General features: G+C 42.7%; 1 protein-coding gene across 4 annotated transcripts in view; it reads right to left on the reverse strand.

Moving 5' to 3' along the window:
• The window catches only part of DYM (dymeclin), a 351012-nt gene extending 324960 nt beyond the window's left edge, over positions 1-26052 (reverse strand). For 2 of the 4 annotated variants that reach the window (XM_075066862.1, XM_075066861.1), the window contains exon 1: positions 25856-26041. The gene's annotated coding sequence lies outside the window, so the exon portion shown is untranslated. Of the gene's footprint in view, positions 1-12297; positions 12370-25855 lie in introns of all 4 variants that reach the window. The other 2 variants (XM_075066859.1, XM_075066858.1) reach the window with 2 other exon arrangements.
• Positions 26053-26573: the final 521 nt, after the last annotated feature.

Raw genomic sequence — 26573 nt, forward strand, 5'->3', positions numbered from 1 at the left:
TGCCCTCTGGCCATGCTGTATCACACTTTTAAGAAACACTTGTGCCTCTATGCTTTGGAGCAAGGAAATTAAAATTTGGCGGGGTAGGGGGTGACCTTTGTTCCAGGGATGCATCATTTGCTATCCCCATGAAAAAGCCAATCATATTTGGTCAAGTTACAAGCCTTTGAAAAATTTTGGTTCTGCAGTGCCTTATGGTCTCATTTTCCTTTTTAGACTGGACTCCTGATCAGACTGTATCTGCCATGATGTCCCCCAGTCTCCTTTCTTGGAGGAGGAGGTGCACCATGGGAGTTCCTGGCCATGGTGCATTATAGGAGGTATATAGTTCAGCTAAAGATCCCAGCCCACAGAGGAAGATGGGGACATAAGCAATCTGACTACAGCTCCCATTAGGTACCATAGCAGCATATCCCAATCAAAATATTTCAGTTTGGGGGCCTTTTTTCCTTTAATTTTTTAAACAAAATATTGACAATTTTAACTGAAAGTGGGCAGTTTTAATGCAAAACCAATTATCCATTGAAAAAGTTTCAATTGATTTTTTTTGGCCAATCATTGTTAGTACTTTTTAATGTTTGTTTGGTTATGTCCTTAACTGGTGTTTACCCCAGTTCAGCAAAGCACTTAAGCCCATGTTTGCTGAACAAGGGCCTAATCAGACAGGTATTCTTGCCTGGGAAAGGACTTCAGAACATACTTTAAGCAGAACATTTTGCAGTTCTACACATGAATTACAAATGGAGAAAAGGGAATGTAAAAGAAGCTACTTGATCATGAATGAGAGTGTTTCACTGCAGCATGTGGAGACCGAAGAAAGTGACCTACAGTAGCTAAAGATTTGGGTTTTTTTACTGGATGGCTTGTGAGTAGCACCCTATGGGCCCAGTGTTGCTCTTGTCATCCATTGGTGAGTGTATTTTACTGGTTCCACTCTGGGCCAATCTGCAGAGGAGATGACTTGTTACAATCTCTAGGTACAAAGACTTGGCCCTTTAGCTCAAGCCTGGTGATACACTGGGGGAACTGACCCAGGAGTTAGCCAAGAGTTCAGCAGTCACACTCTCACTAAAGTCAGGGAGAGTTTACCTTGCTGTGGGCTCTGTTTGGGGCATTCATAAGTTAATGTTTGAGAATGTAGCGCACTGTATAAATGCTAAATGTTAAAAATCATGTTTTCTAGTATTTAGTCAGATGCAGCAACAGAATGGATTTTGCTAATCTAGCAAAGGTGCAGTGGTGAAAAATTTTAATTGATTTTTTGTTGAATGGCTTGATCAATATAAATACATGAAAGGATACCATAGGCAGACCTTTTTAAAAACATGCTTGTTTGGAACCTGGGAATTGCCATACCAGCTCTGATCCTTCTAGTCCAATATCTAGTCTCTGTACCAGGTGCTTAAGATGAAGGTGCAAGCGATTCCATAGTGAACAAAGATGGAATAACCTGGCCAGAAGAGAATTTTCTTCCTAACTTCTGCCAGTTCGTGATTTGTGCATAATTTGAAGCATGAGTTATTGTTCCTATATCTTGAATCTATTGAATGTAATAGTTGATGTTCTCATCGTAAATATCTAATATATTGTAATGCTATTAACTCATGGTCTCTGGCAGTGAATTACACAGGTTAATTAGGTGTTATACAAAAATAATGTATTTTTACTTTCTTAAATGTGTTGCCTCTCAATTCAATCAAATGTCTCCATTTGTTCTCTTCTTATGGGCCCATAAATAGGAACACCAAATTTATTATCTCTACACCAGTCATTATTTTTCTATACTTCTATCATCTCCCTTCTTATTTGTCTCTTCTCTTACCAAAAGAGGACCAGTGTTTTCAGTCTGTCTCCCTACAGAAATCTTTCTATGTTTCGGATCATTTTGATCACAAGAGTCTAAAGCCCTTTTAATGATTTATGTCATTGCATTTTAATATTTTTAGTGTTGTTTTCTCTCATTGTCCTCACATTTCCTTTAGTATATTTTCTTTTTTGATTGTCACTGTTCAGAGAGAAAAAGGTTTTCACTGAACAGTCCACAGAAATTTTCCTTGGGTGGTTAAATTTACTTTAGAGTTCAAATTATTCTTTCAAATGTGAATTACCATGCATTTGTCAACAATCAGTTTGATTTGGGGCCAGAAGGAATCATTAGATCAGTGGTTCCCAAACTTTAACAACCTGTGAATCTCTTTCACTAAAATGTCAAGTCTCCCGACCCCTCTCCTAAAATTAATATTTCCAAGGATTTTCTCCTTTACCTGATTATAAAAGCAGCTATCTTGGAAATATAAAATTTGTTTTTATGACATGCTTATTACACACTCTTATTAATTATTATTTATCATTACAGTATTTTTATTACATTATGAAAATGGCAACACTCTTCCAAGATCTCACTTTCNTTTGAGAACTCCATCGACAGCACCGTGCTGAGTCACAGAGCGCCCGCTGCGGACCAAAAGCCCAAGGAAATGTAATTCAACCAATAAGTTCGCGAGGCTTTCCTGTTTACCCATGCGCGCTGCATCCGAGTCAGATTGCGTCAGAGCAGTTCAGTGGCTGCACTGGGATATCGCACCGGAGCGCCAATTAACGCGATTTCCGTCCACACTAACACGTAACCGAACTGTTAATATCGAATTTAGCGCTACTCCTCTCGTCGGGGAGGAGTTCTGAAATCGATTTAAGGAGCCGTTTAACTCGATATTAATGACGATGTCGTGTGAACGGGTACAGCGTTAAATCGGTATATCGGCCATTAAACCGATTTAAAGTCGCAGTGTAGACCTGGCCTAAGTTCCTGTGAATCACTGATGATTTTCCCTTTCTCTATGTTCAATATCACATCAAGGTCACAGATAGCATCATCACTTCTAGATGAATAATTTAAATCTAGACCAGATGACATGCCCCCTAGTGTCATTAGTGTCTCATAACTAGTCGCTGACCTATGTGAAATGAGTTGCTTAGCCCTAATCCAGTTGTTAGTGGAAAGGTCTAAGACCAAATGTTCATAAAGAATTAACTCATTTTCAGAGGTGATACCTGAAGAACTAGGTAGCAGCACACTGTAGGTTATATGGGGAAATAATCACACGGTCATTGGCTGGGCTGTACCTGTTCTGTGTATAAAGGGAGGACTTCATTCTTCCAGACTGCCAATTATGCTTTCCCATTTTTACAAACATTAACTAATTAATCTACTGGAGGAGTAAGAAACTAGCCAAGTGCAACTGAAGCTTAGAAGATGATATTTGGATTAAAAAGGAAACATGAAGACTCAATAAAACTAAACTCAGTCAGTCAGCAATCCAGACCATTCTAAGAGCTGAATTAGCATGTAACAAAATACCCCACCCCGATAGACATAGCGTTGAAATTTCTTACAATTCCACAAACTGAGCTAAATAAGGCAGGGTCCATACTTGGAGAAGAGACTTTCAAGGAACACCTCTGGATAGGTGATGCAGAAAGAGACACTGGCAATCAGTAAGGGCACTCTTTCCTCTGACTCCACATTGAACCAATGCCCAGCATACGTTCATGGTGCTCTGTTTTACTGGAGGTGCCATCTTTCATATGAGATAAAAAACAAGGTCTTAACCTCATTAAAAAGCTCATGGATCTTTAATAAGAGTATGTGTGTCAGAATTCAGTTAAGGCACTGCAGGTTAACTCTGATAATTATATTTTGCCTACCTACACTCCCCATGAAGTTTCAAATGGAAATGCTATTCATGTCCTGCCCTAAACCAGTGCACTGTTAAACGCTGCTATGTTTCATTTCAGAAGTGGGTGCACTTCAGGGGTGGTAAAATGATTCCTGTACAGAATGTATAACTGTTTAAGTTTGCAAACTGGTTTGTCATCCTCTGGGTTAAGAGGTGCTATTGTGGAATCCTGCATGCTGGTTGGGTGGCAACAAGGTAAGGGTTTATATGCATAAGCGATATTAGGAGATGATCAGCATCTTGAATGATTTCACTTAACGGTAATGGGATTTTTATTGTGTTTGTGTGTCACTTGCCCATGAACTTCTCTAAACTATCACCATGGCAATACCTCTTACTAAGAGACTTTCACTGCTAGAGTAATACTAGTTTTGAAATCGATACAAAATAAAAGATAAAAACAGAAACATCAATTTCTTTCATTTGCAAAGATACTGGCATGGCACATACTGCAGCAGGACAAACTCAATGAGAGATGCTGCCCACCACACACAAATAACTGAAGGAATATATTATATAAGGATTCCCCAAATACATAAAATAGATGCACGATTCCTTGCAGAAGTAAAAAGGGATTGTCAGTTTCTTCATAAAATTACAATTGTTTCATTTTATTATTTTTTCAAGAAAAAATATAAAAGCAAAACCAATATAATTAACAAGACATTTAAATTAATACAGCAATCATTATTACCAGTGTCAGGAGAAAGAAATACAAACACAAATCTGTTGCTTTATGCTTTTAGCTTCTGGTTTTGTTTGTTCAATGCTAGCCTCCAACCAGCTAACTTAACCTACACAAGAAGTGTCATACTGGACCAGACTCAAGGTCCCAGCTAGTCCAGTATACTGTCTCCAAAAGTGGCCAGAACCAGATGCCTCAGAGGAAGGTGTAAAAGCCCAACAGTAGGCAGACCAGGTCCCATCCTGATCTCTAATAGTTAAAGATTGGCTTAAGCCTTTAGCATGAGGTTTAAAATCCCTTCCACAATATTTTTTTAGTATTACTTATTGAAACTTTGAATATTTGACATCCATAGAAATGCAAAGGTAAATAATTTTTCTTCCCATAAATTATAAACATACTGGAGCAATACATGCAAGTTCTTTCCACAGTTTTGTATGTGCCCTGCTTCAACAGTCTGTGTACTGGCATCAAGCAGCAAAATTTTCTAGTAGAGCATCCCTCAAATAGCATGTCTTCATTTCCTCCTCTGAAAAAAAAAGGAAAGGGTTTTCTGCTCCTTCACTAAATTTACTTGGGTCTTTTGCTCAGGCCCGCAGCCACTGCCATCACCAAACATGCCCAGGCCCATTCTTTCTCCCCCATCTTCCTCTTCCCTCTTAAGCTTTGCTGTTATTACTGGTAAACACCCTCTTGCAGAGCAGAGGCAGAGGATGCATGGAAGCTTTGCCACAGCAGCAATGTCTTAGAGCAGTGGTGCCCAAACTTTTCCTGTTGTGCCTCCCCTTATCAGTAACGGAATCTGTCTGTGCCCTCACTCCATTACTGCACAGCCAAAGCTTCCTCAGCAGAGGAGCTTAGGTTCAAGGCAGAGGTGGGAGTGGAACTGGGGATGAGGGAAGAGCTGGGGATAGAAGTGGAGCTGGCCGGGGGACAGAGAGGATATGACAGCAGAGCTGAGCTGCGGGCCAAACAGAGCTGCGGCTGGGGCTTGGTGCTCCCTTGCCCACCATGGAGGTTGCTCGGGCCCTGATCTATGCCCTCCCGAACATTCCTCCACACACCCCTAGGGGTAGGATATGTACTCATATGTATGCCCCTGGGGGGGGGGCGCCCCACAGTTTGGGGACCACAGCCTTAGAGCAATCCAGCTGGCCATCAACAAACCAATGAAACTGACTAGGTACAAAGCAAGGAAACTGAAAATAAATGGAGAAAACAAAAACAAACATTTTCTCTACAATACTTTTCTTCGCGTAATTTTAGAGATTACTTGTCATAAGTACTAATGTTTGCATAGAATTGTGATTTCCAAGTTGATGTGGTCCCTTTGATACCCTAATCAATCTAGCTCATGTAAACAGTTTCCCTCCTCAGAGAGATTGTTTCAGATTGTCTGCAGACTCAGGCAGACAGCAGTGCATCAATAAAACTTTAAAAATATGAACTAAATGTACATTCACAACTATGAAGTCTACAAGAGGGTAAGGGTATTAATGAAAACATTGTAACAATCACAAATAAATAGATTCTAAAGGCAGAAGGGACCACTGTGGTCATTTAATTTGCCTTCTTGAATAACACAGGCCACATGACTTCCCTGAATTAATTCCTGTTTAAAACTAGAGCATCTCTTTTCAAAAACCATCCAGTCTTGATTTTAAAATTGCCAGTGATGGAGAATCCACCACAACCCGTTGATAAGTTGTCCCAATGGTTAAAGATTTGCACCTTATTTCCAGCGTGAATTTGTCTAGCTTTAGCTTCTAGCCATTGGATCTTGTTACAGATTACACAAACCCGACTTACGCAAATATGCACTTATGTAAAAAGTTCCGTAAGCTGGATATAGGAATTGTTGGTTTGGGGATTTTTTTGGCGTGTAATGGTTGGGTATACGTTTCCAACTTATGCAAAATTTGAGTTACCAAGGAGTTCCAGAACGGAAAGCTTGCGTAAGTCAGGGAGCGTCTGTATACTTTTGGCTGATACATTGAAGAGTCGGCCTACTATCAAATTTCTGTTCCCCATGTAGGTTCTTAAGTGATTAAATCATCTCTCAACCTTCCCTTTGTTAAGCTAAATAGATTGTGCTCCTTGGGTCTATCACTATAAGGCATGTTTTCTAATCCTTCAGTCATTCGCGTGCCTCTTCTTTTAACTCTCTCCAATCTATTAAGATTATTCTTGAATTGTAGACACCAGACATGGACACTGTGTACCATAGTGGTCACACCAATACCAATCTGAATTTGAGTCTATCATTCCAACATGAAGGCTGGAAATAGCCTTCAAACCACGTGTTTTGATGCAATTGTATTAGCATATTAAACATATACGGATTATAAACTAACATCCAATCTAATGCAATACTGGATCAGCACTCTTACACTAGGCTTGCACTTCTACTCAGAGACCTACAAGATTTCAGTCAACTAATGAGGGCAAGACTGAGGGGGACAAACAGGAACAGCTGATTATTATACATTAGGTGGAAAAGTTCAGGTATGTATGTAAAGATTGCATATAAATTGTATATTTTTGACTGTATCTCTTACAATTGAAGTGATGGAAGAAGGGCAAGGGCAGAGATTGTATTGTGTGTTTGTACATCACCTAGAACAGTACCACCACATCCCTGATTGGAGCCTCTGGGCAACACTGTTATTAATAAGAGACTAACTTTTCCACATTTGAAGTGGCTGCCAAACATAGGGTATGTCTACACTACAAAATTAGGTCGAATTTATAGAAGTTGATTTTTTAGAATTCGATTTTATACAGTCTATTGTGTATGTCCACACTAAGCGCATTAAGTAGGCGGAGTGCATCCTCACTACCACAGCTAGCATCAACTTACAGAGCAGTGCACTGGGGGTAGCTATCCCACAGTGCCCACAGTCTCCGCTGCCCAGTGGAATACTGGGTTAAGCTACCAATGCCTGATGGGGCAAAAACTTTGTTGCGGGTGGTTTTGAGTACATGTTGTCAGGTCCCCCCTCCCTCCCTCTTTCCGTGAAAGCAATGGCACACAATTGTTTCATGCCTTTTTTCCAGGGTCCTGCCCACTGGACCCACTCAGCTGGCAGACCTCGGTGAGGTCAATCAGGGGTGCCTGGACAGACATGGCTATCCTCCTCTTAGAGCACCGAATGGGAGTGACTCCAGGTCATTCTCCTCTTTAAGTTTCGTCTCATGGAGATTCAATCCTGCCTCAAATATCATGCAAGCTGGAGGCTTCTGCCTCAGGCTGCTCTCCCAGCCAGCAGCACTGTGCGGTCACACCTACCCCTATTATTTAACTCATAATTGATATAATTCAAAGTAAAATTTCACAGCGCGGTCTGTTCTAAGATTAAAAATGCAGGAGGGGAGTCAGAAAAAGGAACAGTGACATGTTTCTGCCCGGTTTCGAACCGAGGATGTTTCACATGTTAGTTGAACGTGATAATCACTAGACTATGGGGCTTCTCTTTTTTTGCCACAGACTTTGCCGAATGCACAGGAATGTTTTCTCTAGCTACAGAAGCTACCTAATACAATGTCTATATCTATGGCCTCCCTCCCGAAGCCATGCACCCATGAGGCTGAGAGGATCCCATCCACCACACCCAGGAGGAAACGTAGGGTTGTGGTGATTGGAGACTCGATGCTGAGGGGGACGGAAGCACCCATCTGTTGCCCTGACAAGGCCTCTCGGGGGGTATGCTGCCTGCCGGGGGCTATCCCGAGACATTACGGAGGGATTGTCGAGAATTGGTCCGCCCCACTGACTACTACCCCATGCTACTCATCCATGTGGGGAACCAATGATAACTGACGAGATCGAGGTGATTCTCAGCAGATCAAAAGTGATACTGGCAGGGTCTGGAGCACAGGTGAAGGGGTTCGGTGCTCAGGTGGTGTTCCTCCTCGATTCTTCCGGTCAAGGGTCAGGGCCTAGCAGAGACAGATGCATCCTAGAGGATGCCCTGGTTGCGAAGATATGGTGTTCGTCAGGCAGGGGCTTTGGCTTCCTCGGACACGGAGACGACTGTTCCAGGAAGGAGGGACTGCTAGGCAGAGATGGACTCCACCTGTCAAAGGAAGGGGAAGAGCATTTTTGGACGTCAACTGGCCTAACTAGTGAGGAGGGCTTTAACTAGGTCGATGGGGGAAAGGTGACCAAAGGCCCACAGGTGTTTAGGAAAAGAGAACACCAGGAGACAATTCAAGGAGGAGGATGCAACAGGGGAAAATAAGCAGCAGAAGAAAGTAGGGCAGTTGGCTGAATTTTAAAGTGCCTGTACCAAATGCGAGGAGCGCCTGGGAAACAAGAAGGAAGAAATTAGTAGTACTGGCACAGACAGGGAATTACGATGTTATTGCATAACAGAAGACATGGTGGGATAGCTCGCATACCTGGAGCACTGCCATGGATGGGTATAAGCTGTTTCAGGAAGGATAGCAGGGGCGAAGAGGGGGAGGAGCTAGCGCTGTAATGTAAAGAGCTGTATGATATGCTCAGAGCTCCACTAACGAAACGTGGAAATGAGCCAGTTGAAAGTCTTTGGGTTAAATTTATGGAGGAATGTCCAAGGGGGATGTTTATGGTGGGTGTCTGCTACAGACCACCAGACCAGAAAGAAATGAGGTGGATGAGGCTTTTTACAGACAACTAGCAGAAGTCTGTAAGATCACCCGGCCACTGGTCTCATGGGGATTTCAAATTCTCCTGATATCTGCCTGGGAGAGAAATACAGCAGTGGCACAGGCAATCCAGGAAAAATTTTTGGAGATCGCGCTGAAGGAAACTTCCTGGTACAATGCTGGGGGAACCAATGAGGGGCCTTGCGCCTCTTGACCTCCTGCTCACAAACAGAGAAGGTTGATCAGGGAAGTAAGGTGTGAACGGCAATCCTGGGCAGCAGTGATCATGACATGGTAGAGTTCAGACACCTGGTCAAAAGGAAGGAAGGAAGAGCCAGAACGCAACCCTGGATTTCAGAAAGCAGATTCAGCATCCCCTTAGAGAAATGAGATGGGCAGGATTTCCCTGGGAAGCTGAACTGAAGGGGATGGGTGTCCAGAAGAGCTGGCAAGTTTTTTAAGAAAAAACCTGCTAAGAGCACAGAAATACCATACCGATGTGCAGAAAGAACAGCAAAGCGTAGAAAGTGCCCAGCCATGGCTTAGCAGGGAACTCAGTGGTGAGCTGAAGCAAAAGAAGGAAGGCTTACAAAAATGGAGCTTGGGACAGATGACTGGGGAGCATATAAGATGATTGCTCAGTGCCTGCAGGGATAGAATCAGAAAGGCACAAAGGGCCTATTTGGAGTGAACTAGCACGGTGGATGTGCAAGGATTAATAGGAAGGGGTTTATATAGTATGTAGTCAACAGCACGAGGCTTAGGGCATCGGTCGTAGGTCGCCTTACTCAATGAGGCAGGTATCTAGTCGGTTGGAGTATGGGAAAAGGCTGAAGGTTACTCATTCCTTCTTCACTTCAGTTTTGGGCAGGATCAACTTCCCAGACTACTTACATGGGGAACACAGGAGGAGGAGCGAGAGCAGCCCACTTGTGATACAGGGTCAGGTTAGGGACCCCCTACTCTCACAGACGTTCGATGTCGCACAAGTCTCATGGGACGGCCGAAATGCATCCCCGAGTGGGTTGCTTGAGGGAGAGTTAGATGATGTGATTTGAGAGCCGTTGACCTTATCTTTGAAATTCATGGCGAAACAGGAGAGGTCCAGAGGACTGGAAGAAGCAAATATAGTACCTATCTTTAAGAAAGGAAAAATAGGAGGATCCAGCGGAACTACGACCAATCAGTCTCACCTCACTCACTTTGGAAAATCATGGGAGCAGTGCTGATGGAGCCATCCTGACACCCTTAGAGGAAACAAGGTGTCAAGAATCAGTCTGCATGGATTCACCAGGGTAATCATGCTGACCAACCTGATTGCCGCGGAGGACTGGACTTGTGGATGGGCACCATAGCTTGTGAATGTTGCCATACCTTGACTTTAGTAAGGCTTTTGACGTTCGTCTCCGAGGATGGTGGAGGTGATTGTTGTTGAAGTGGATAGAAACTGGTGGTTGATCAACGGCTCAGTGCAGGTTAGGTATCATGGCTCTCGCTCTCGGCAACCAGTAACCAATGGTGTGCCCAGGGGTCTGTCTTCGGGCCCGTTCTATTCAATGTCTTCATTAATGCTCTGCATGATGGGATAGCTTGCAAATTAAGTAATATTTGCAGGATGAACCAGTTGGGGGAGTGGTGGACACGCTGGGGGGGCAGGGATGGATTCAGGTTGGGACTTAGACAATTGGAGAGTGGGCCACAGAACCTCATGAAGTCAACCAGGGACACGTGCAAAGTCCTGCACTTAGGCACAGAAACCCATTGCATGGCTACAGGCTTGGGGACTGTCTGGCGTAGTAGCAGTGCTGAAGAGAAAAGCGTCTTGGGGTACCAGGTAGATGGAAGTTCGACATTGAGCTTACAGTGTGCTCTGTGTAGCCAAAAAGGCTAATAGCATACTGGGCTGTATTAGTAGGAGTGTTTGCCCGCAGATCGAGGGATGTAGATTACTTCCCTCTACTTCCGCATGGTGAGGCTGCCTCTGCGACATCTTGTGTCCAGTTTTCTGGGCGCCACACTACAAAACGCGAAGGTTGGCTTGCTGGAGAGTCCAGCGGAGGGCAACAAAATGATCTAGAGGACTAGAGCACATGACTTTGAAGACAGAGACTGACGGACACTAGGCTTATTTGCTTCAGAAGAGAGACTAATGGGGTTTGGATAGCCACTTCAACTACCTTGAAGGGGTGCGTCAGGGCGGAGGGAGCTGCGTGTTCTCAGTGGTGACGCCGAGGACAGAACAAGGGCAATGGTTTTGAAGTTGGCAGGCGGCGCGAAGTCGAGGTCTGCGTATTAGAAAACTTTCTGACATAGAGAGGCTGGGTGAGGTTTGGAATGGGTCTACTAGGGAAGGTGGGTCCTAGATCTCTCCTTCATTTAGAGCTATAAGGTCCGGCTACCCTGGCTGGGATTATTTAGGGAAAGTGGTCCTGCCTTTAGCAGGGGGTTGGACTAGATGACCTCATGAGGTCCCTTCCAACCTTTTGATTCTATGATACTCACAAAATGCTCCTGCTCCTGCTCAACGCTGACACAGCGCGTAGCGCATGTGACACAGCGACCTGGCTCAGGCAGGATCGCCAGTGAGGCATGATACTTTTGCCATTAAGCAAACACAGCAATTCTTTCCTGGCCTCTGCCACTGAATGCCTCCATGCATTACGTTGTGCCCTATCAGTGCAGGAGGACTGCATGAGCTGGGAAAACATGTCATCGTGAGGGCATTTTTTTTTCGCCTTTTAATCTGTGATAACCTCAGAGACAGAGATGATAGGGGGATTGTAGAAGCATTCTGGGGGGACGGCATGGTCACCTATGCTGCTGAGTTCACCACGCTGGCCAAACAGGAAATTAAATTCAAAAGTTCCCAGGGCTTTTCCTGTGTACCTGGCTAGTGCTAGTTCAAAGTGCTGTCCAGAGGACGATGGAGCACTCTGGGATAGCTCCTAGAGGCCAATACCATCGAATTGCGTCCACACTACCCCAAACTTGACCCAGCGTTGTCAATTTCAGCACTAATCCCCTCATCGGGGAGGAGTACAGAAATCGATTTTAAGAGCCCTTTAAGTCGACAAAAATGGCTTTGTCATGTGGACGGGTGCAGGGTTAAATCAATCCAACATTGCTAAATTCTACATAAACTTGTAGTGTAGACCAGGGCATAGTAAATTAATAAGTGCTAGCTTTAGTTAAAATGCAGAAGTTAATCAAAATTTCAGTTTATACATAATAAGAAGTGCTTCTTACTTTTGGAACTTGAAGACTGCTAGAATGAGCCAAATGGATGCTCTTTTCCTTTAAGCAAGGTAGATTAGAGCACTACAAAAAAGGAGAAAATAAAAGAAGTCTCTATAATACTGTGTATTCAGCATTAATCAAGTAGTTATATTAAGACGTCAAAGTATTGATTCACTAAGTAAGCATATTGGTACTCTGAGAATTATACTTTATGGAGCACATTTCATCTGGAAACACTATGCAGTTAATGAATAACCATTCTATATTCACTAGTGCATTCTATTTTATGATCATATAATCCTAATGCAAGCCTTGCCATCAAGTTAGTGGCAGGTTACAATACAAAGAATTCCCCAGGCAGCAGAAGGCCCAGAAGAGCATTTAGAGGTCTCAGTTCAGACATTCGTATTTTCTTTCACATTATCATACTCATCCAGTATGACCATATTATCTCACTCAGAATTTCTTGTGATTATTCGTATTGCAATAGCACCTAGATGCCTTGATCAGGATCCAATGTGTTAGGTACTACACAAACATGGCCCCTTATCCCAAACAGCTAGCAGAGTAGGTTTCACAGAATAGTAAAATTGACCGTCTTCATTTAAACTATTCAGGTGCATAGTTACATGTGTAAGTGCTCACAGAATCGGGGCCTCAGTATATAGTTTACTGGCTCTCCCGAGTCTATTGCATAAAGTTTTAACTTCTTGCCTTTGCCTACAAGCTTCTGTATAATTGTCCCTGCCTAGACAGCCAACCAAGTCTCATCACACCTTACGCATCCTTGAATCTTCTACTCCACCACCAAGGCCAGCTTCTACACTCCATTTGTCTGCTTCTCACCATAACAATGCTTTATTCACATACACCCCCAAATATGGAATGCCCCTCATTGTGATCCATCAAGTAAAAACTCTCAAGATTCACTATTCCTACTATTCTCACAAGAAGACAGACAATTATTATTATTATTATTATTATTAATTAAAAAAAAAGTCTAAATGAACCAAGATGAATAAATGCCTCAAGGACTGACTGCATGACTGTATTGCTGTAACTTCTGTGCTTTCTTAACCCAGCCCCTTTGTACACACCCCAACACCCCTTTCTACACAGCCCAACTCATCATATTTTGGAGTTAGACTCTAAAATTCTTCACAAGCAGGGACCACATCGCTTTGCATGATCAGTAAAGCATCTAGCCCACTTTGGACAGGGTGTGACTTGTTTCATTATCCACAAGTTTCCATTTCTTCTCTGCAATGACTTTTTCTCATTTTTAACTCACTTCGAGGCAAGGAATACCAGTATCATTTATGCTGAACAATTTTACAGCCCGGCTCCCTTAAGAGTGAAATGAACTGTCAAGTGACCTGTGCACTACACAACAGTTTGCTGAGCTTCATAGGCATTAAAAAGACAAATAAAGTGGGGAGAAGTTTACAACAGAAAGGGATCTTGGCCCTGTAAAGCTTTAACAAGAACACTGACTGTCAGCTGTAAGGCTGTACAATTCAGAGCTTCAGCTTATCTCAAACTAGATAGACTACACTATTTGCTTTCTGCTCACTCCCACGTGCGGCAAACTGGGAAAAGAATTTGTCACACAAATAACTAGAAGTCACAACCCAAGGTCTATGGCAGCTCATCAGAGCTAAAGGAACCCCTCTCCCATTCCACATGTCCTTGATGCAAAGCTGTGAATGTCATGGTTCCCCTGATCAATGCTGTCTGCGGAGTTGTCTGACACACTGAACTTCTGCAGTGCTCCACTCTTGCATGTAGGCTTAGTTTGGTTTTGTTTTTTTTGACCGAGGGGAGAGGGAGACTTTTTGGCACCATTAACAAGTAAGAAGGATGAAGGCATCTCAATGAAAACTCTCTTCCCTTAGTAGATGCTGCTAACTTGTGCGAGAGACAATCATTACAAACCAACTTCATGCACTTATCCAGCAGTAGCAGGAGAGGTGGTGAAATGCTGAAAGCAGTGTAGTTAAGAGTCTGTGCAACTGTCAGAGTGGATTTGATTTAAATCAAATTGATTTAAACCACGATATCAAACTGATTTAAATCATGATTTAAACAACTACTCAGGAAGATTCGATTTAATGATGGATTTCTACATAAAAGGGCATTCTTGTTGGTTGTTAGAACCTTAATACGTATTCTTCACAACTCAGAGATAGATAAGGCCCAAACTGGGTCTCTCTTATGGCCTGCTGCCTTTATAGGTTTTCCCTTCTAGTGAGAGAATGGTACAGTAGGTCTCAAATCAATGAAGGCTACACTCAGAAAGACCTCAAGACTTCTGGAACATGCTGCTCAAACAGTTTCACTTTTGTTTCTACTGGCTGTCTCCTCTCACATTATTTCAGACTTCTTCTCTTGAGACTCTATTTCATCTAACAAATCTTCTATCTCTTGACTTTTGAAATTTGACATTTTAGAGGAGAGCAGGTAAAGCGAGTGATCGTGTACCAAAATTGAAAGGAAAATCGCGCCCGTTACGGTCGCGTTAATTTACTCACTGTCTTTTACTTTATTTCATTTAAAACATTTTTGACTGTTACACAAGCATGTTACCTCTGGCAGAGGCAAATCACAGTTCTCGGATTGCAAACTAAGCATTCTGACGTATTTCTAGTCTTAAAACTGGTCTCTGGTGATAGAAGATTACGCTAATAGTCTATAGCAGAAGCCCCTGGAACTCCATAAGATTGGGTCCTGCATCCTAAACTATTGGAACTCATTTTACAAACTTTTTCTTAAAAACGTTATGTGATATATTGTATCATACTATAGAATTAGAATTTATAATCCCTACTCCATTATGGAGATATTTTAACTAAGATACAATTATAGCTCAGATATCTTTAGATGGTTTTTTTTCTCAAAAAGCATTTTACACAAAATGATTTAATTAAAAAAATCTAATTTTTTTTAATTATTTCTTTAAAATCCTGATTTTTAATCCACCCTGGAAGTGGTTCATGATTGTCTTGTCCACAGTTCAGTTTCTGTCTCTTAATCAAATATGGCCAGGGCTTTCATTTACTGTGCAACAGTTATCTATGTTTAGCAGCACCGAATATCCCATGCTCATTAGCCATCGAACAAGCAGCCCCTTTCACCTCATCATATGATGAGCTGAAAACTTCTTTTGCTCTAACTGCTGAGCTTAGTTCATCTGAAATTTTGACAATAGCTAGGATTAAACAGACTGTGAATGGCTTGCAACGTACAAACAGTTTCTCCTCCCTTGTTTTTCACACCTGAAATGCTAGAACAGGGCTCATCCCTCCTATTGAACTAACTGTTATCTTAGCTGCTTGCATATATATACCTGCCCCTGGAAATTTCCACTACATGCATCTGATGAAGTGGGTATTCACCCACGAAAGCTCATGCTCCAAAACATCTGTTAGTCTATAAAGTGCCACAGGATTCTTTGCTGATTATACTCCATGTTCTTTATGAAAATATGCTTGTGATATAGATAGGACATAGCTAAGATATACTTTAAGCAAGATCATTGATAAAGTTATGACCTACTGAATGTGTTTATCCAATTTGTATGCATGTATCATTTTCGTATCTGAAGCTGGGAATATTGATCATGTCTCTGCATTTCAAATGTGCTATGTTGGATGAGGCCAGACAATATGAGTGGCTTACTGAGGAAATGCACACAAGCATAGGGCTTATCCCAGGAACTGTTTGCAACAGAAACCTCTCAGAGATAGCTCTACACAATGGGAACTGTTTGTCTCAGGTCACAGCAAAAGAAGGGGGGAAGATATAAAAGGGGGACAATGACATGAGGGGGCCTCACTCTGGGAAGACAGACACGTCAGCTCAGATCAGCATACTGAGAACAAGAAGGATCTGATATTATCAACCACTGAAGAATAATCCAGGTGTGTACAGTATATCTTGTGTCTACATATGCAGACATAGGCCTTTTCCTCACTGCTAAAAACCTAATGAGAACACCACAAGACAAGTTAAGTTTTAACTGTGAGGACAAAGCTCAAGAAAATGTCTCAAAAATTAAATGAGAGAGCAATGAGTGTAATTTTTGTGGTGATACACATATGGAGCAAAAAGGTAACAGTGACAAAAATGGAAGTCTGTATAAAGCACAATGGTAGATTTTCTGCCTATGAGCTTGCTTTCAAAAGGAATTCATATGTATTTCACATAATAATTATAATGCTTTTCACTACTCTCAATATTTTGTGTGCATTCAATGTTTCTTTACTAATAGACTGCATGACCTACTATGTAGTAGAAAGGGACTAATAAAGATTTCTTTTTAAATGCTCAGACTTTCATTAAGGGGTTTTCATGCAATAGCCATGAAATTCCACTTGCAAAGTGTTTTAAACAGTCCTGAAAAGATAAGGAATGTGGGCTTGGTCCTCTCTACTCCAAAAATGTGTTTGGTATCAAGTGCTGTCTAATAGGTACTGTGAGGATGCTGACTAACATCTGGTCATACAAATCAAATGTGACTTATGATTTCTTGAGTAATAGACATCATGCACATAAGGCTGTGACCTTGAACCCCTTAATTAAGGATTGTCATATGATTATGACATGTTGTACAAATGCACGTTTTTGCTTTTTAAAGGTTTTTCATGCCTGTTACCATGATACATAAATGTGTGTTACACAGGTTTAAGTATTTCAGATTCTTCAGAAAACCTATGACTGACGCTGCATTGTGGAGTTTGTTGAGTTCGGCTTTCCCTATTTATGTGTCTGCAATTTTCATGTTATATCTACAAAATAAACTGATTATTATATGCATGGATTTTTGATGTTTGCAATGTTGTGAATGTTAACAGTGTGTAATGTTCTCTTCCGTGATCAATACTCAGTGAAATCTTTTGAGGAAAAATTGCACAGGTATTGGCATATAAAAGGAGTAGCACATATCCAGAAGGAATGAATAAAGCAGGAAGACTTAACCTGTGTCAATTTGCTGCCAAATTGCTTTTTCTTTGGAAGGTAAGCAATTCTTTTCCTCATGTAATAAATACAAAGAACACAATAGAATCTTCAGCATATACATGATGGTCCTGATCTCCCAACACTGGGATTACTTGAAGTGTTAAATTTACCTTCACTGGGACCAGGATTAATTTTCTTCACATTTCTGAGAAAATCTCCTTTGCCTACTGCAACAGGGCCTCCTTTGTCCCGCTTCTGTCTCGGTATACAAACCATGCATCGATCCTTGTTCTGGTTCAACACCCTGTGCAGCTTATTTATAATTGAGTCCCACCTACAGCTGCCAGCTATCCAGTTTTCTACCACAACAGCCAGTCAAAAACTGACCCTGGCGGTTCTGGTCAGCAACACTGACCGGGCCGGTAAGAGTCCGGTCAGCAGCACAGCATGGCTAAGGCAGGCTCCCTGCCTTCTGTGGCTCCGCATGCCTCCCAGAAGCAGTGACATGTCCCTCCCTTCCAGCTCCCAGGCAGCCAGGTGGCTCTGTGCACCCCTCTGCCCCTGCCGCAGTCACCGGCTCTGAAGCTCCCAAGCAACCGTGGCCAATGGGAGCTGCAAGGGAGGCGCCTGTGGATGGGACAGCATGCAGGACATGCTGCTGCTTCTGGAAGCCGCCTGAGGTATGCACCGCCCCGAGCCTGCACCCCTCACTCCCTCCTGCACCCCAACCCCTTACCCCAGCCCTGATCCTACTCCCACCCTCCGAACCCCTCAACCCCAGCCTGGAGCACCCTCCTGCATTCTAAACTCCTCATCTTCAGCTCCACCCCAGAGTCTGCACCCCCACACACATCCCATCCCCTGCCCCAGCCCAGAGCCCCCTCCTTCATCTTGAGCCCCTCATTTCTGGTCTCACCCCAGAACTCACACCCTTAGCCCAGAGCCTGTACCCCCTCCTGCACCCCAATGAAAATTTGAGCGAGTGAGGGTGGGTGAGAGCAAGCAACAGAGGGAGGGTGATGTAGTGAGCAGGGGCGAGGCCTTGGAGAAGGGGCCCAGCAGGGGTGGAGCCTCAGAGGAGGGGCAAGGCAAGGGTGTTTGGTTCTGTGAGAGTAGAAAGTTGGTAACCCTAGTCCTACCACCTTCACAGCATACCTAGCACCTTTACAGGCAAAGGGAGAACAATCTCTCTCTCCTTCTCACTGCCTGCTTTCCTCCCTTTTCACTTCCTTCCTGTGCCTATTTGTGGGCTCTGGCTAATGGCTTACTTAGCCTTTCTGCCCTGCCCCACCCACGAACTAGGCACAGGTCTGCCTCATATGCCTGATTGGAGGTGCTGGGAACAGAGTGCCGACTCAGGGTTTCTTACCTAGCACTCTGTCGCACTTACATATGTAGGCACTGTAACAAGGTATTTCTCAGTTATATGACAAAAGAGTATGAAATATAAATATTACCAAAAAGCCTAAATTTCTTAAGTATGTTATCCAGTGTATCCTGCAAACAACAGTCCATAAATGTTCACTGAGCAATGACTTCTCATTTAAAATTTTTATTTAACATCTACTCATTGTCATATATTGAAATGTCACCCACCCACCCCTTACCAAAGGCAGAATGACCCATTCAGTATTCAGATATCTTGTATATGCATATGCCTTATAATGAATCTATGACTTTGAAAATATCTGATAATTGCTTAAGCACCACAGCTGATATCATCACATCTCCATCTTCTCTGATTATCAAAGGGGACACTTTTTCATTCTGCCAAAGGCAGAAAGATAGGACTTGTGTGCACAAGTCCTACAACTCTTTGAACAGTATCATGAGAGTCCACGGGGTGGACATCAAGAAATAGTCCAAACAACAATGGTCATGAGCACAAGATACTATTGGCCTGAGATGACGAAAGACATCGCCGATTGGCTCTGTACCGGAATAAAACTAAATCCTGGAATATTTACTTTGTATTTTAAATACAAATTTTACATTTACATTGCAAAAAAACAGTAATTATACATTTGCTGCAAAATGCACACTCCCTTCCCTTACAATAATATTTTCATACAAGAATTTTAATGTGATCCAATTATTCCATCTAAACTAGGTTTCGTGATGTCTGTGTTGCCAGAAAGTGGGAAAGGAATTAAATCTGGATACCACCTTGAAAAGCGTAAAAGTGAAATAAATTTCTTCAGAATTTCCTTTTACCTTCCTTCTTATGTCAAAGTATTAGGAATGTTCTTAGTGTGGACTCCATATACATGATATCAAGTCTCATTCTCTTCCCTTAAAAATTGTTAAGAAATCTTATAGAGTCAAACATAATTGCTTATCATTATCCATTTTTACCACTGCTACACAATGAGGCCTTTAATTCCCACTGAATGCAATGCACGAGAGTGGCACAACAGAGTGCAGCAATGAGCTGTGTTGCTCCGTGCACTGCCATATTTCTGCACGTTTATTGTTGTATTATTTTTCTTAGAAGTATTCCTGTATTACTTTTTGGTTGACTTCCTTCTGTTTATTTCTTTTTGTTCTGTTTTTACAAATGGAAATTAGATTCTGATAGTGTAGTTGTGGAACCCACACCATAGTGATCAGTATGCTTGCTACTTATGGGCTTATTGAGAATATGAAATAAGAGAAATCCAAAATATGACTCCAACCAGTTCCCTTACATACAGGTCATTCGGCCCTTTGGTGGGAATGGATTTAATAGGGCCATTATTGGCAACAAAGAAGGGATACTAATGTATATACGGACAGCCACAGACTATCTTACAAGATGGGTTGAAGCATTTCCCTTTCGAAATAAGTCAGCATCTGAGATGTCAAAGAAAATGTAAAAAATTATTTCACAATTTGGATGGTCACAGCGTATACTGACAGACCGTGGGTCAGAATTCGTTAATGAGGTAAATACTTATTTCTGAGGTTGTTTTTGACTATGTCTTCAACCAGGCTTTCAGATCACAGGCAGCTGACAGTGAACACGGGCTTCATTGCCCTTGTGAGTTTTCTGTATGGGCATTTTTACTGACAAGTTTCTAACAACTCCCATTCAACTTTGGCAAGGATTACTGCTGGTCACCTCATCGGAGCTGCTATAACATTTTATTCTTTGGTCTCTTTTTAGCCACCAAACCTGTCCAAAGGAAAGTTAATGGCATAACTTTTTTCTTTCAGTATAACCTAGAAATTTGCAAAAAATTGGGAATACAATGTCGCTTCATCAGCCCATACCACCCAAAAACCACTGGATTGGCTGAAAACACAAACAAATCCATCGAAAGGTAACTTTAGGGCTTGGAAAATTTCAGTATTAATAGCAAGGAGAATGCACCATGACAGAAGCTACAATTTCCTTCAAAATTTTAGTACACTGCACATCCACTTGTCTTATATTTCAAGAAAAAAAATCATACCAATGCACTAGGCCTCTTTATGCCTTTTGGATTCCATATAATTTCTCTCAGTAAAGACAGTCCTTTCCCCTCCACCACAAATAATCCATCATCATTTGTTACAGAGCATTGCGGAAGTTGGTTGATGACACTGGGAGTCACTGGGACGAATTGCTTGGTGACGTTTTATTTTCTTTGCAATCAAAAGCAAACATAACCTCCAAAATGTCACTTTCGACTACTGTATGGCTTTGAAGCAACATTCCCAGACCAAGTCTCACACAGTTACACTATGAGTAAGTGTCTTTAAGAACCATCAGCTTTCAGGTGCATATGTTATTCTGTGAGTGTTCATTTTACAAACACAACTTCTCCATTTGTTTACAAAGCCAACAGATTTCGAGGAACTCGATGAGGAATATTACAAAGATAACAGTATAAATATGAAATCTAGATGTGAGGCTGACATTGAACTGGCTACTAGTAATATTTCTAAAGCACAAGAAAAGCAACAAATACAGTATGCCAAAACTAAGACTTGTAAACATGGGAAAATAACATTCAAAGTTGGGGACAGTGTCATGTTACTGAATGTGAGAAGGAAAACAAGAAAGGGAGGGCAACTGCAACCTACCTACTGTGGACCATACCAAATTACCACTGTAGAGGGTAAAAAAGAGTTAAATTAGAAACCAACTCAGGGAAACTTAGAATCTATGTACAGTATCTCCCACTTAAAACTATTTATAGAGCCTTCAACATTAGCTGCTGAAAACAGATCACTGGAAAACGTGGACATGGAAACTGCTGTGGATGACACTGTGAAAACAGTCGCCTCAGAAGAGGAAGGAGAAATGGGAGGCAATGCACATCACAAGCCTCACGACAGCCACATGATAAAGGTGGAGGTCACAGACACGGAAGAAGAGGAGTGGGTAGTGGCAGAAGTTGCAAGTAGTCATTCAAGTGATATTGATGACATGCCGATGGAGGAGGAGGAAGACAAAGAATGGTTTCTCAAAGGTATTGCTTACCACACATGTGTTTTTAAAGAATTTGTTAACACACTTCCATTTATGAAACATGTCAATAGCTTCCATGTAATAATGGCTGCAATCATGATGGGCAAACAGAGGAAAAAGAAATTGTGTTACCATGCATGTAATGTGCATTTTTTCTTCTATTTTCCTAGTAAAATTTGTAATGACCCACAAGATTACAGACAGACTGGAGGCCAAAGTAAGAAAAACCAGTTTGTATGACATTGCATTTTGTGACCTGATGCTAGAAAGATGGCAAGCGGCGTCACCGCTGAAATGCCACCAAATTTCAGCGGGTGCTTGACCGCTGGCCAGGACACAGGCGCATTTAGATACCCGCATTGGAGACCCCTGCTCTAACTATATTTAGAAGAAAAATAGCAATTCTTTTAATGAAAGAGTCAGGTAATAATTTTGTGAGATATACTTAATGGGCCCATAGCATATGGGAAGATAACTGAAAAAATGGAATAAAGTCATATCACAAGGAGTTATCTTAATACACGTACAGTGGCAAATGTCATAGTTTGGTTCCCTAATGGTGAATCTGCATAAATAATGTCTACAGGTACTGTTAAAAATGTGGTGGGAGTGAATAGTTGCTATTGATAAAGCAGTTAAATCTGTTTGGGTATCTTTATAGCCACGAACAGTAAGCCAAAATTTGGAGACTCAGACTGTGGCTCCAAATAAAATTTAAAGTATGACCCCCCAAAAAGGAAAAGTATTTGCAAATCAGTTAATTTTTTGGCATAACTGATACTAATGAATAAATCAAGATTTCTGTTTACAGTTTTGGTCACAATGTAACCGTCATTTGACAACATTTCATTGATTTTTTTCAGAGCGTATGCAGAACTACTGCTTATACTGCAATTATGTGACCTGCAAAAAAAATAAAATAAAGATGGGATAATGGTAAGAAACACAAAACGGTTAAGAATATTTTTATGTGCAGTACAAGAACAAAGCTCATGGCCAAAGATGTAACCAGCTGCATATTGTTCCAACGTAACAACCTGCCTAAGGATCATGATTCTTGTAATAATTCCACAGTAGCAAGTATTTCCACTGCTGCTGATAGTCGTATCTTGAGTGATGATTCTATGTTGAAAGAATATTATTTTGTAACTTTTACCAATGAGTTGAAATTATCTGTACAAGTGGTAGTTTTGTGATTTCATTTTCTCATCTATTATTTATCAAAGGTGCAGTGTGACTCTTGTAAGAGGTGGGCTTATGTGCCCTGCCTTCCAGAGGAAATCAAGGAAGAAAACCTGACTAATGAAAGAGGACAGATGCAACAAGTGTTCATAATTCAGTTATTTAACTAAAATGTATATTGTATAATGATTCTGTTAAGAGGAGTATATTTGTTTTCTTCAAATAACACTGCTGAAATATAAATGAGAGGTAGAGAAGTATAATGTTACTGTACATTTCAGTAAAGAAAAAAGTTAATAACTGTATCTCTAAATATGTCCAGATGTTTGTTTTTTAAAAACTGTTGAAATGAAAACTAAAATGTTCTTGTTTATATATCCTGTTATAATAATAAAGGTTATATATTTTGAAAAATACCTCTTTGTCATTGTGTCCACATTTACAATGGAGATTTCACAATGGCAACAAATTGTGACAAGGCATCAATCATCCATAAAGGTTTGCTACCTCTGAACTTTCTCATGCTGTGCCTCGTCCCACTCACAGCAAATTGGGCCAGAGGTACTCCCCTCAATCACACTTTGCTATCCCTGGACCGGAGGAGGGGAAAGTTGAGAGGAGAAACCGGAGACACACAAGGTGATGTGACTTGCCCAAGGTTACACACCAAGTCAGTGAAAATCCTGGCTCTCAGTTCCCTGTACTTTTCTGCAGAATCCCAAGTTAGAAACTTTCCGGATTCCCCTTGTAAATTCTCCAAAGGCCTCTCTGGTATACTCCCCCGCTCTGTTTCCAGCAGCACCAGCTATTACCTGGCAGGTTCATCAAATAAAATTCTCATCTTTCCAAATGTCACCTTGTGTGTATTTCATTTTGTGCTGAGTGAGAGAAGCCAGATGAAAGTAGGAAGTGTGACTGGACCAGACATGTGAGAGCTGAGCTGAAAGCTCTGGGAATGAATGAGGGCTGGTCTACACTACGGGGGAAAATCGATCTTAGATACGCAACTTCAGCTACGTGAATAACGTAGCTGAAGTCAAAGTATCTAAGATCGAATTACTCACCGTCCTCACGGCGGGGGTTCGATGTCCGCGGCTCCCCCTGTCGATTCCGCAACTCCGTTCAGGTTGGCGGAATTCCGGAATCGATATAAGCGTGTTCGGAGATCAATATATCGCGTCTAGATGAGACGCGATATATCGATCCCTGAGCAATCGATTGCTACCCGCCGATACGGCGGGTAGTGAAGGTGTAGCCTCAGAGAGAGATCTGTGTGATACTTGTTTATATCACATTCTGTCAGCTGCAGTATTATGCTCCTAATGTAAATAGCAGGATAGGTTTATTTTGCTAGGCTGCTTCACTGGCTCATTTGTGTGTTCATGGGAGAAGCCTGAACCTCTAAAGAGCTATTCACCTCACCGAAAACACATCAGTTTTTCAATAGAACTCTTTGCCTCCCCACTAGGTTTGTCTGAGTTTGAGATCCTCAGTAGTAACAGTTATTATTCTCTGTCATGTTTTATAGAGATCATCAGCACTTTACCAACTGCAAGCTCAGTCATGGCTCTAAAGCTTGAGCAATGGGATGGAGGAGGAGAAGGTGGTACATCTTCAAGCAGTGGTGGTAGGAGGCATGTTTGTGCTGCTGGAAGCCAGGGGAAGCCGTGGGACCACCAGGAGTACAGTGGAGTGAGGGTTGCCCTCACCAGTATAGAACAGATGTAGCAGCATATATTCCACACAGTGCATGGCTCCTCTGGGGTGCTCAGTACAGCTGGCAGTGCCTTCTGCCCCTACTGGTCTGCCATCAGTGTATTTAGGCAACAGTAACATTACGGCTTCCACATGCACGAGACTGTTTGGGAAAGGGAAAGGACTTTTTGGCCCTCTTCTCATGACTACCACCACCAACGCCTCTGTGTGATGGCAGTCATATTTGGACCTATAATAAATAGACAGGAACTGCTTCTGCCAGGAAAAATTTCAGGTGAGCATAGATAGCACTCAGTAATGGAAAGAGGAAAACCAAAATACTTCTCTCTCCCCTTTCTACCCAGCCCCCCGAGAAAAAAACATAGCTGCATGGAGACAAACCCATCTGGCTCATCTTTACCATACCAACTTCAAAATCTCCTTCTGAACAACCTTTTCTTCTCTAATGAAACATTACCCCAGGAGCTTGCTGGAATCTACACTCCCTTTGATCAGAAACCTCTCTCAGTCAAGGCAACAAGACAAGTGCATTGCTGCCTGCTGAGTTGATGAACTATAACGGTCAAAGATCGCACAAGCATAGAAGTATATTGAAGGCGAACCCTAACAAAATTAAGAGTTTAAATTATCCATGTGTCCCGCGTCCCACTACAATGAATCCAGGCAGGTTCGTTTGGAAGCTGAACACTTTATCCTTCCATCCCACACCGCTGTCAAGTTTTAGCAAATTAGGACAAGCCAGCACATATAACATATGTATCAAAAACTGTGAATGGCAACAACCTCCACTCCCCCTCCCTACTACAGGTAGCAAACTCCTACAGCGAGCTGTTCCACACACTCTATACAGGGTGAGAAACTGCTATCTGTAGGAAGTAGCTACACCAGAGAACATTGCTACAGGGAGCAGATTCTGACTACACCAATTCTCCCTCCACCTGCCACCTCTCATCGCCCGCGCGCCCGCCGCAACAGGTAGCAAACTCCTACAGCGAGCTGTTCCACACACTCTATACAGGGTGAGAAACTGCTATCTGTAGGAAGTAGCTACACCAGAGAACATTGCTACAGGGAGCAGATTCTGACTACACCAATTCTCCCTCCNCGCCCCTCCCAAACCGCCATCGCCCGGGCAGCAGCGACCCCCGCCCAGACACAACCAACCGCCAGCCCCGCGGCTCGAGCCCCAGCCAACCCCAAGCCTCCCCTCCAGGCACCACCCCAGAGATGCTCAGCCCCGCACCGTGGGATGGGGGGCAGGGGGCGGAGACTCACCTGGGTCCTGCGGGAAGGGGTGAGGGGCAGCTGCTGTCGCTCCCCTTCCCGCGCGGCTGACGGACGGACGGGCGGGCTGGCTCGCTCTTCGGACACCCCACACACCCCTTGGCTCTGCCGGGATCAGGCCGCGTCCATCTTTCCACGTCGTCACCGCAGCAGCTTCCCCTCCACCGGCTGCGTCCGTCCGCGGCCAACGACCGGCGAGGAGGAGCATGCTGGGAAATGTAGTTCTCTGGAGGACTCTACGTGGGAGCGGGAGGCGCAAGCTGCCCATCTCCTGCAGAGCGCGTCCCCGAAGGGGGAGGGGCCGGTACCTGCCCCAGGTAGTGCCCACAAGGGGGGGAAATCTGTCCCCGTTACCATCCATTGGAAGGCAAGAGAGGAGCTTGAATCAGGCATGTCTCCCTTGCAGTGGGGAGAGAGGACTGTCCTGGCCTCAGGAGCATGACCTGAACTCCTTTTCCTACTGCGCTATGCAGCTGTGTTTTCTTGCTCTGTTCTCAGTGTTGCTGTATCACAGAGTGTGCTGACGTACTGTCGGTGCCTTAAAGTGAATCTCCAGGATGTGGTGTAATTTACCCTTAATATAAGATGCTTTTAAGGTTGGTTATTAAGTCACAGAGTAGAGGCATAAACCAAGAGAAAAGGGAAAGGCTGAAGCCTGAATTTTAAACTTGCATTTAATGTTCGAGGTACATAAGACAGCAGAAGTCAT

The sequence above is a fragment of the Chelonoidis abingdonii genome, chromosome 6 (assembly GCF_003597395.2).
Source record: "Chelonoidis abingdonii isolate Lonesome George chromosome 6, CheloAbing_2.0, whole genome shotgun sequence".
In the NCBI taxonomy this organism is placed as follows: Eukaryota; Metazoa; Chordata; order Testudines; family Testudinidae; genus Chelonoidis; species Chelonoidis abingdonii.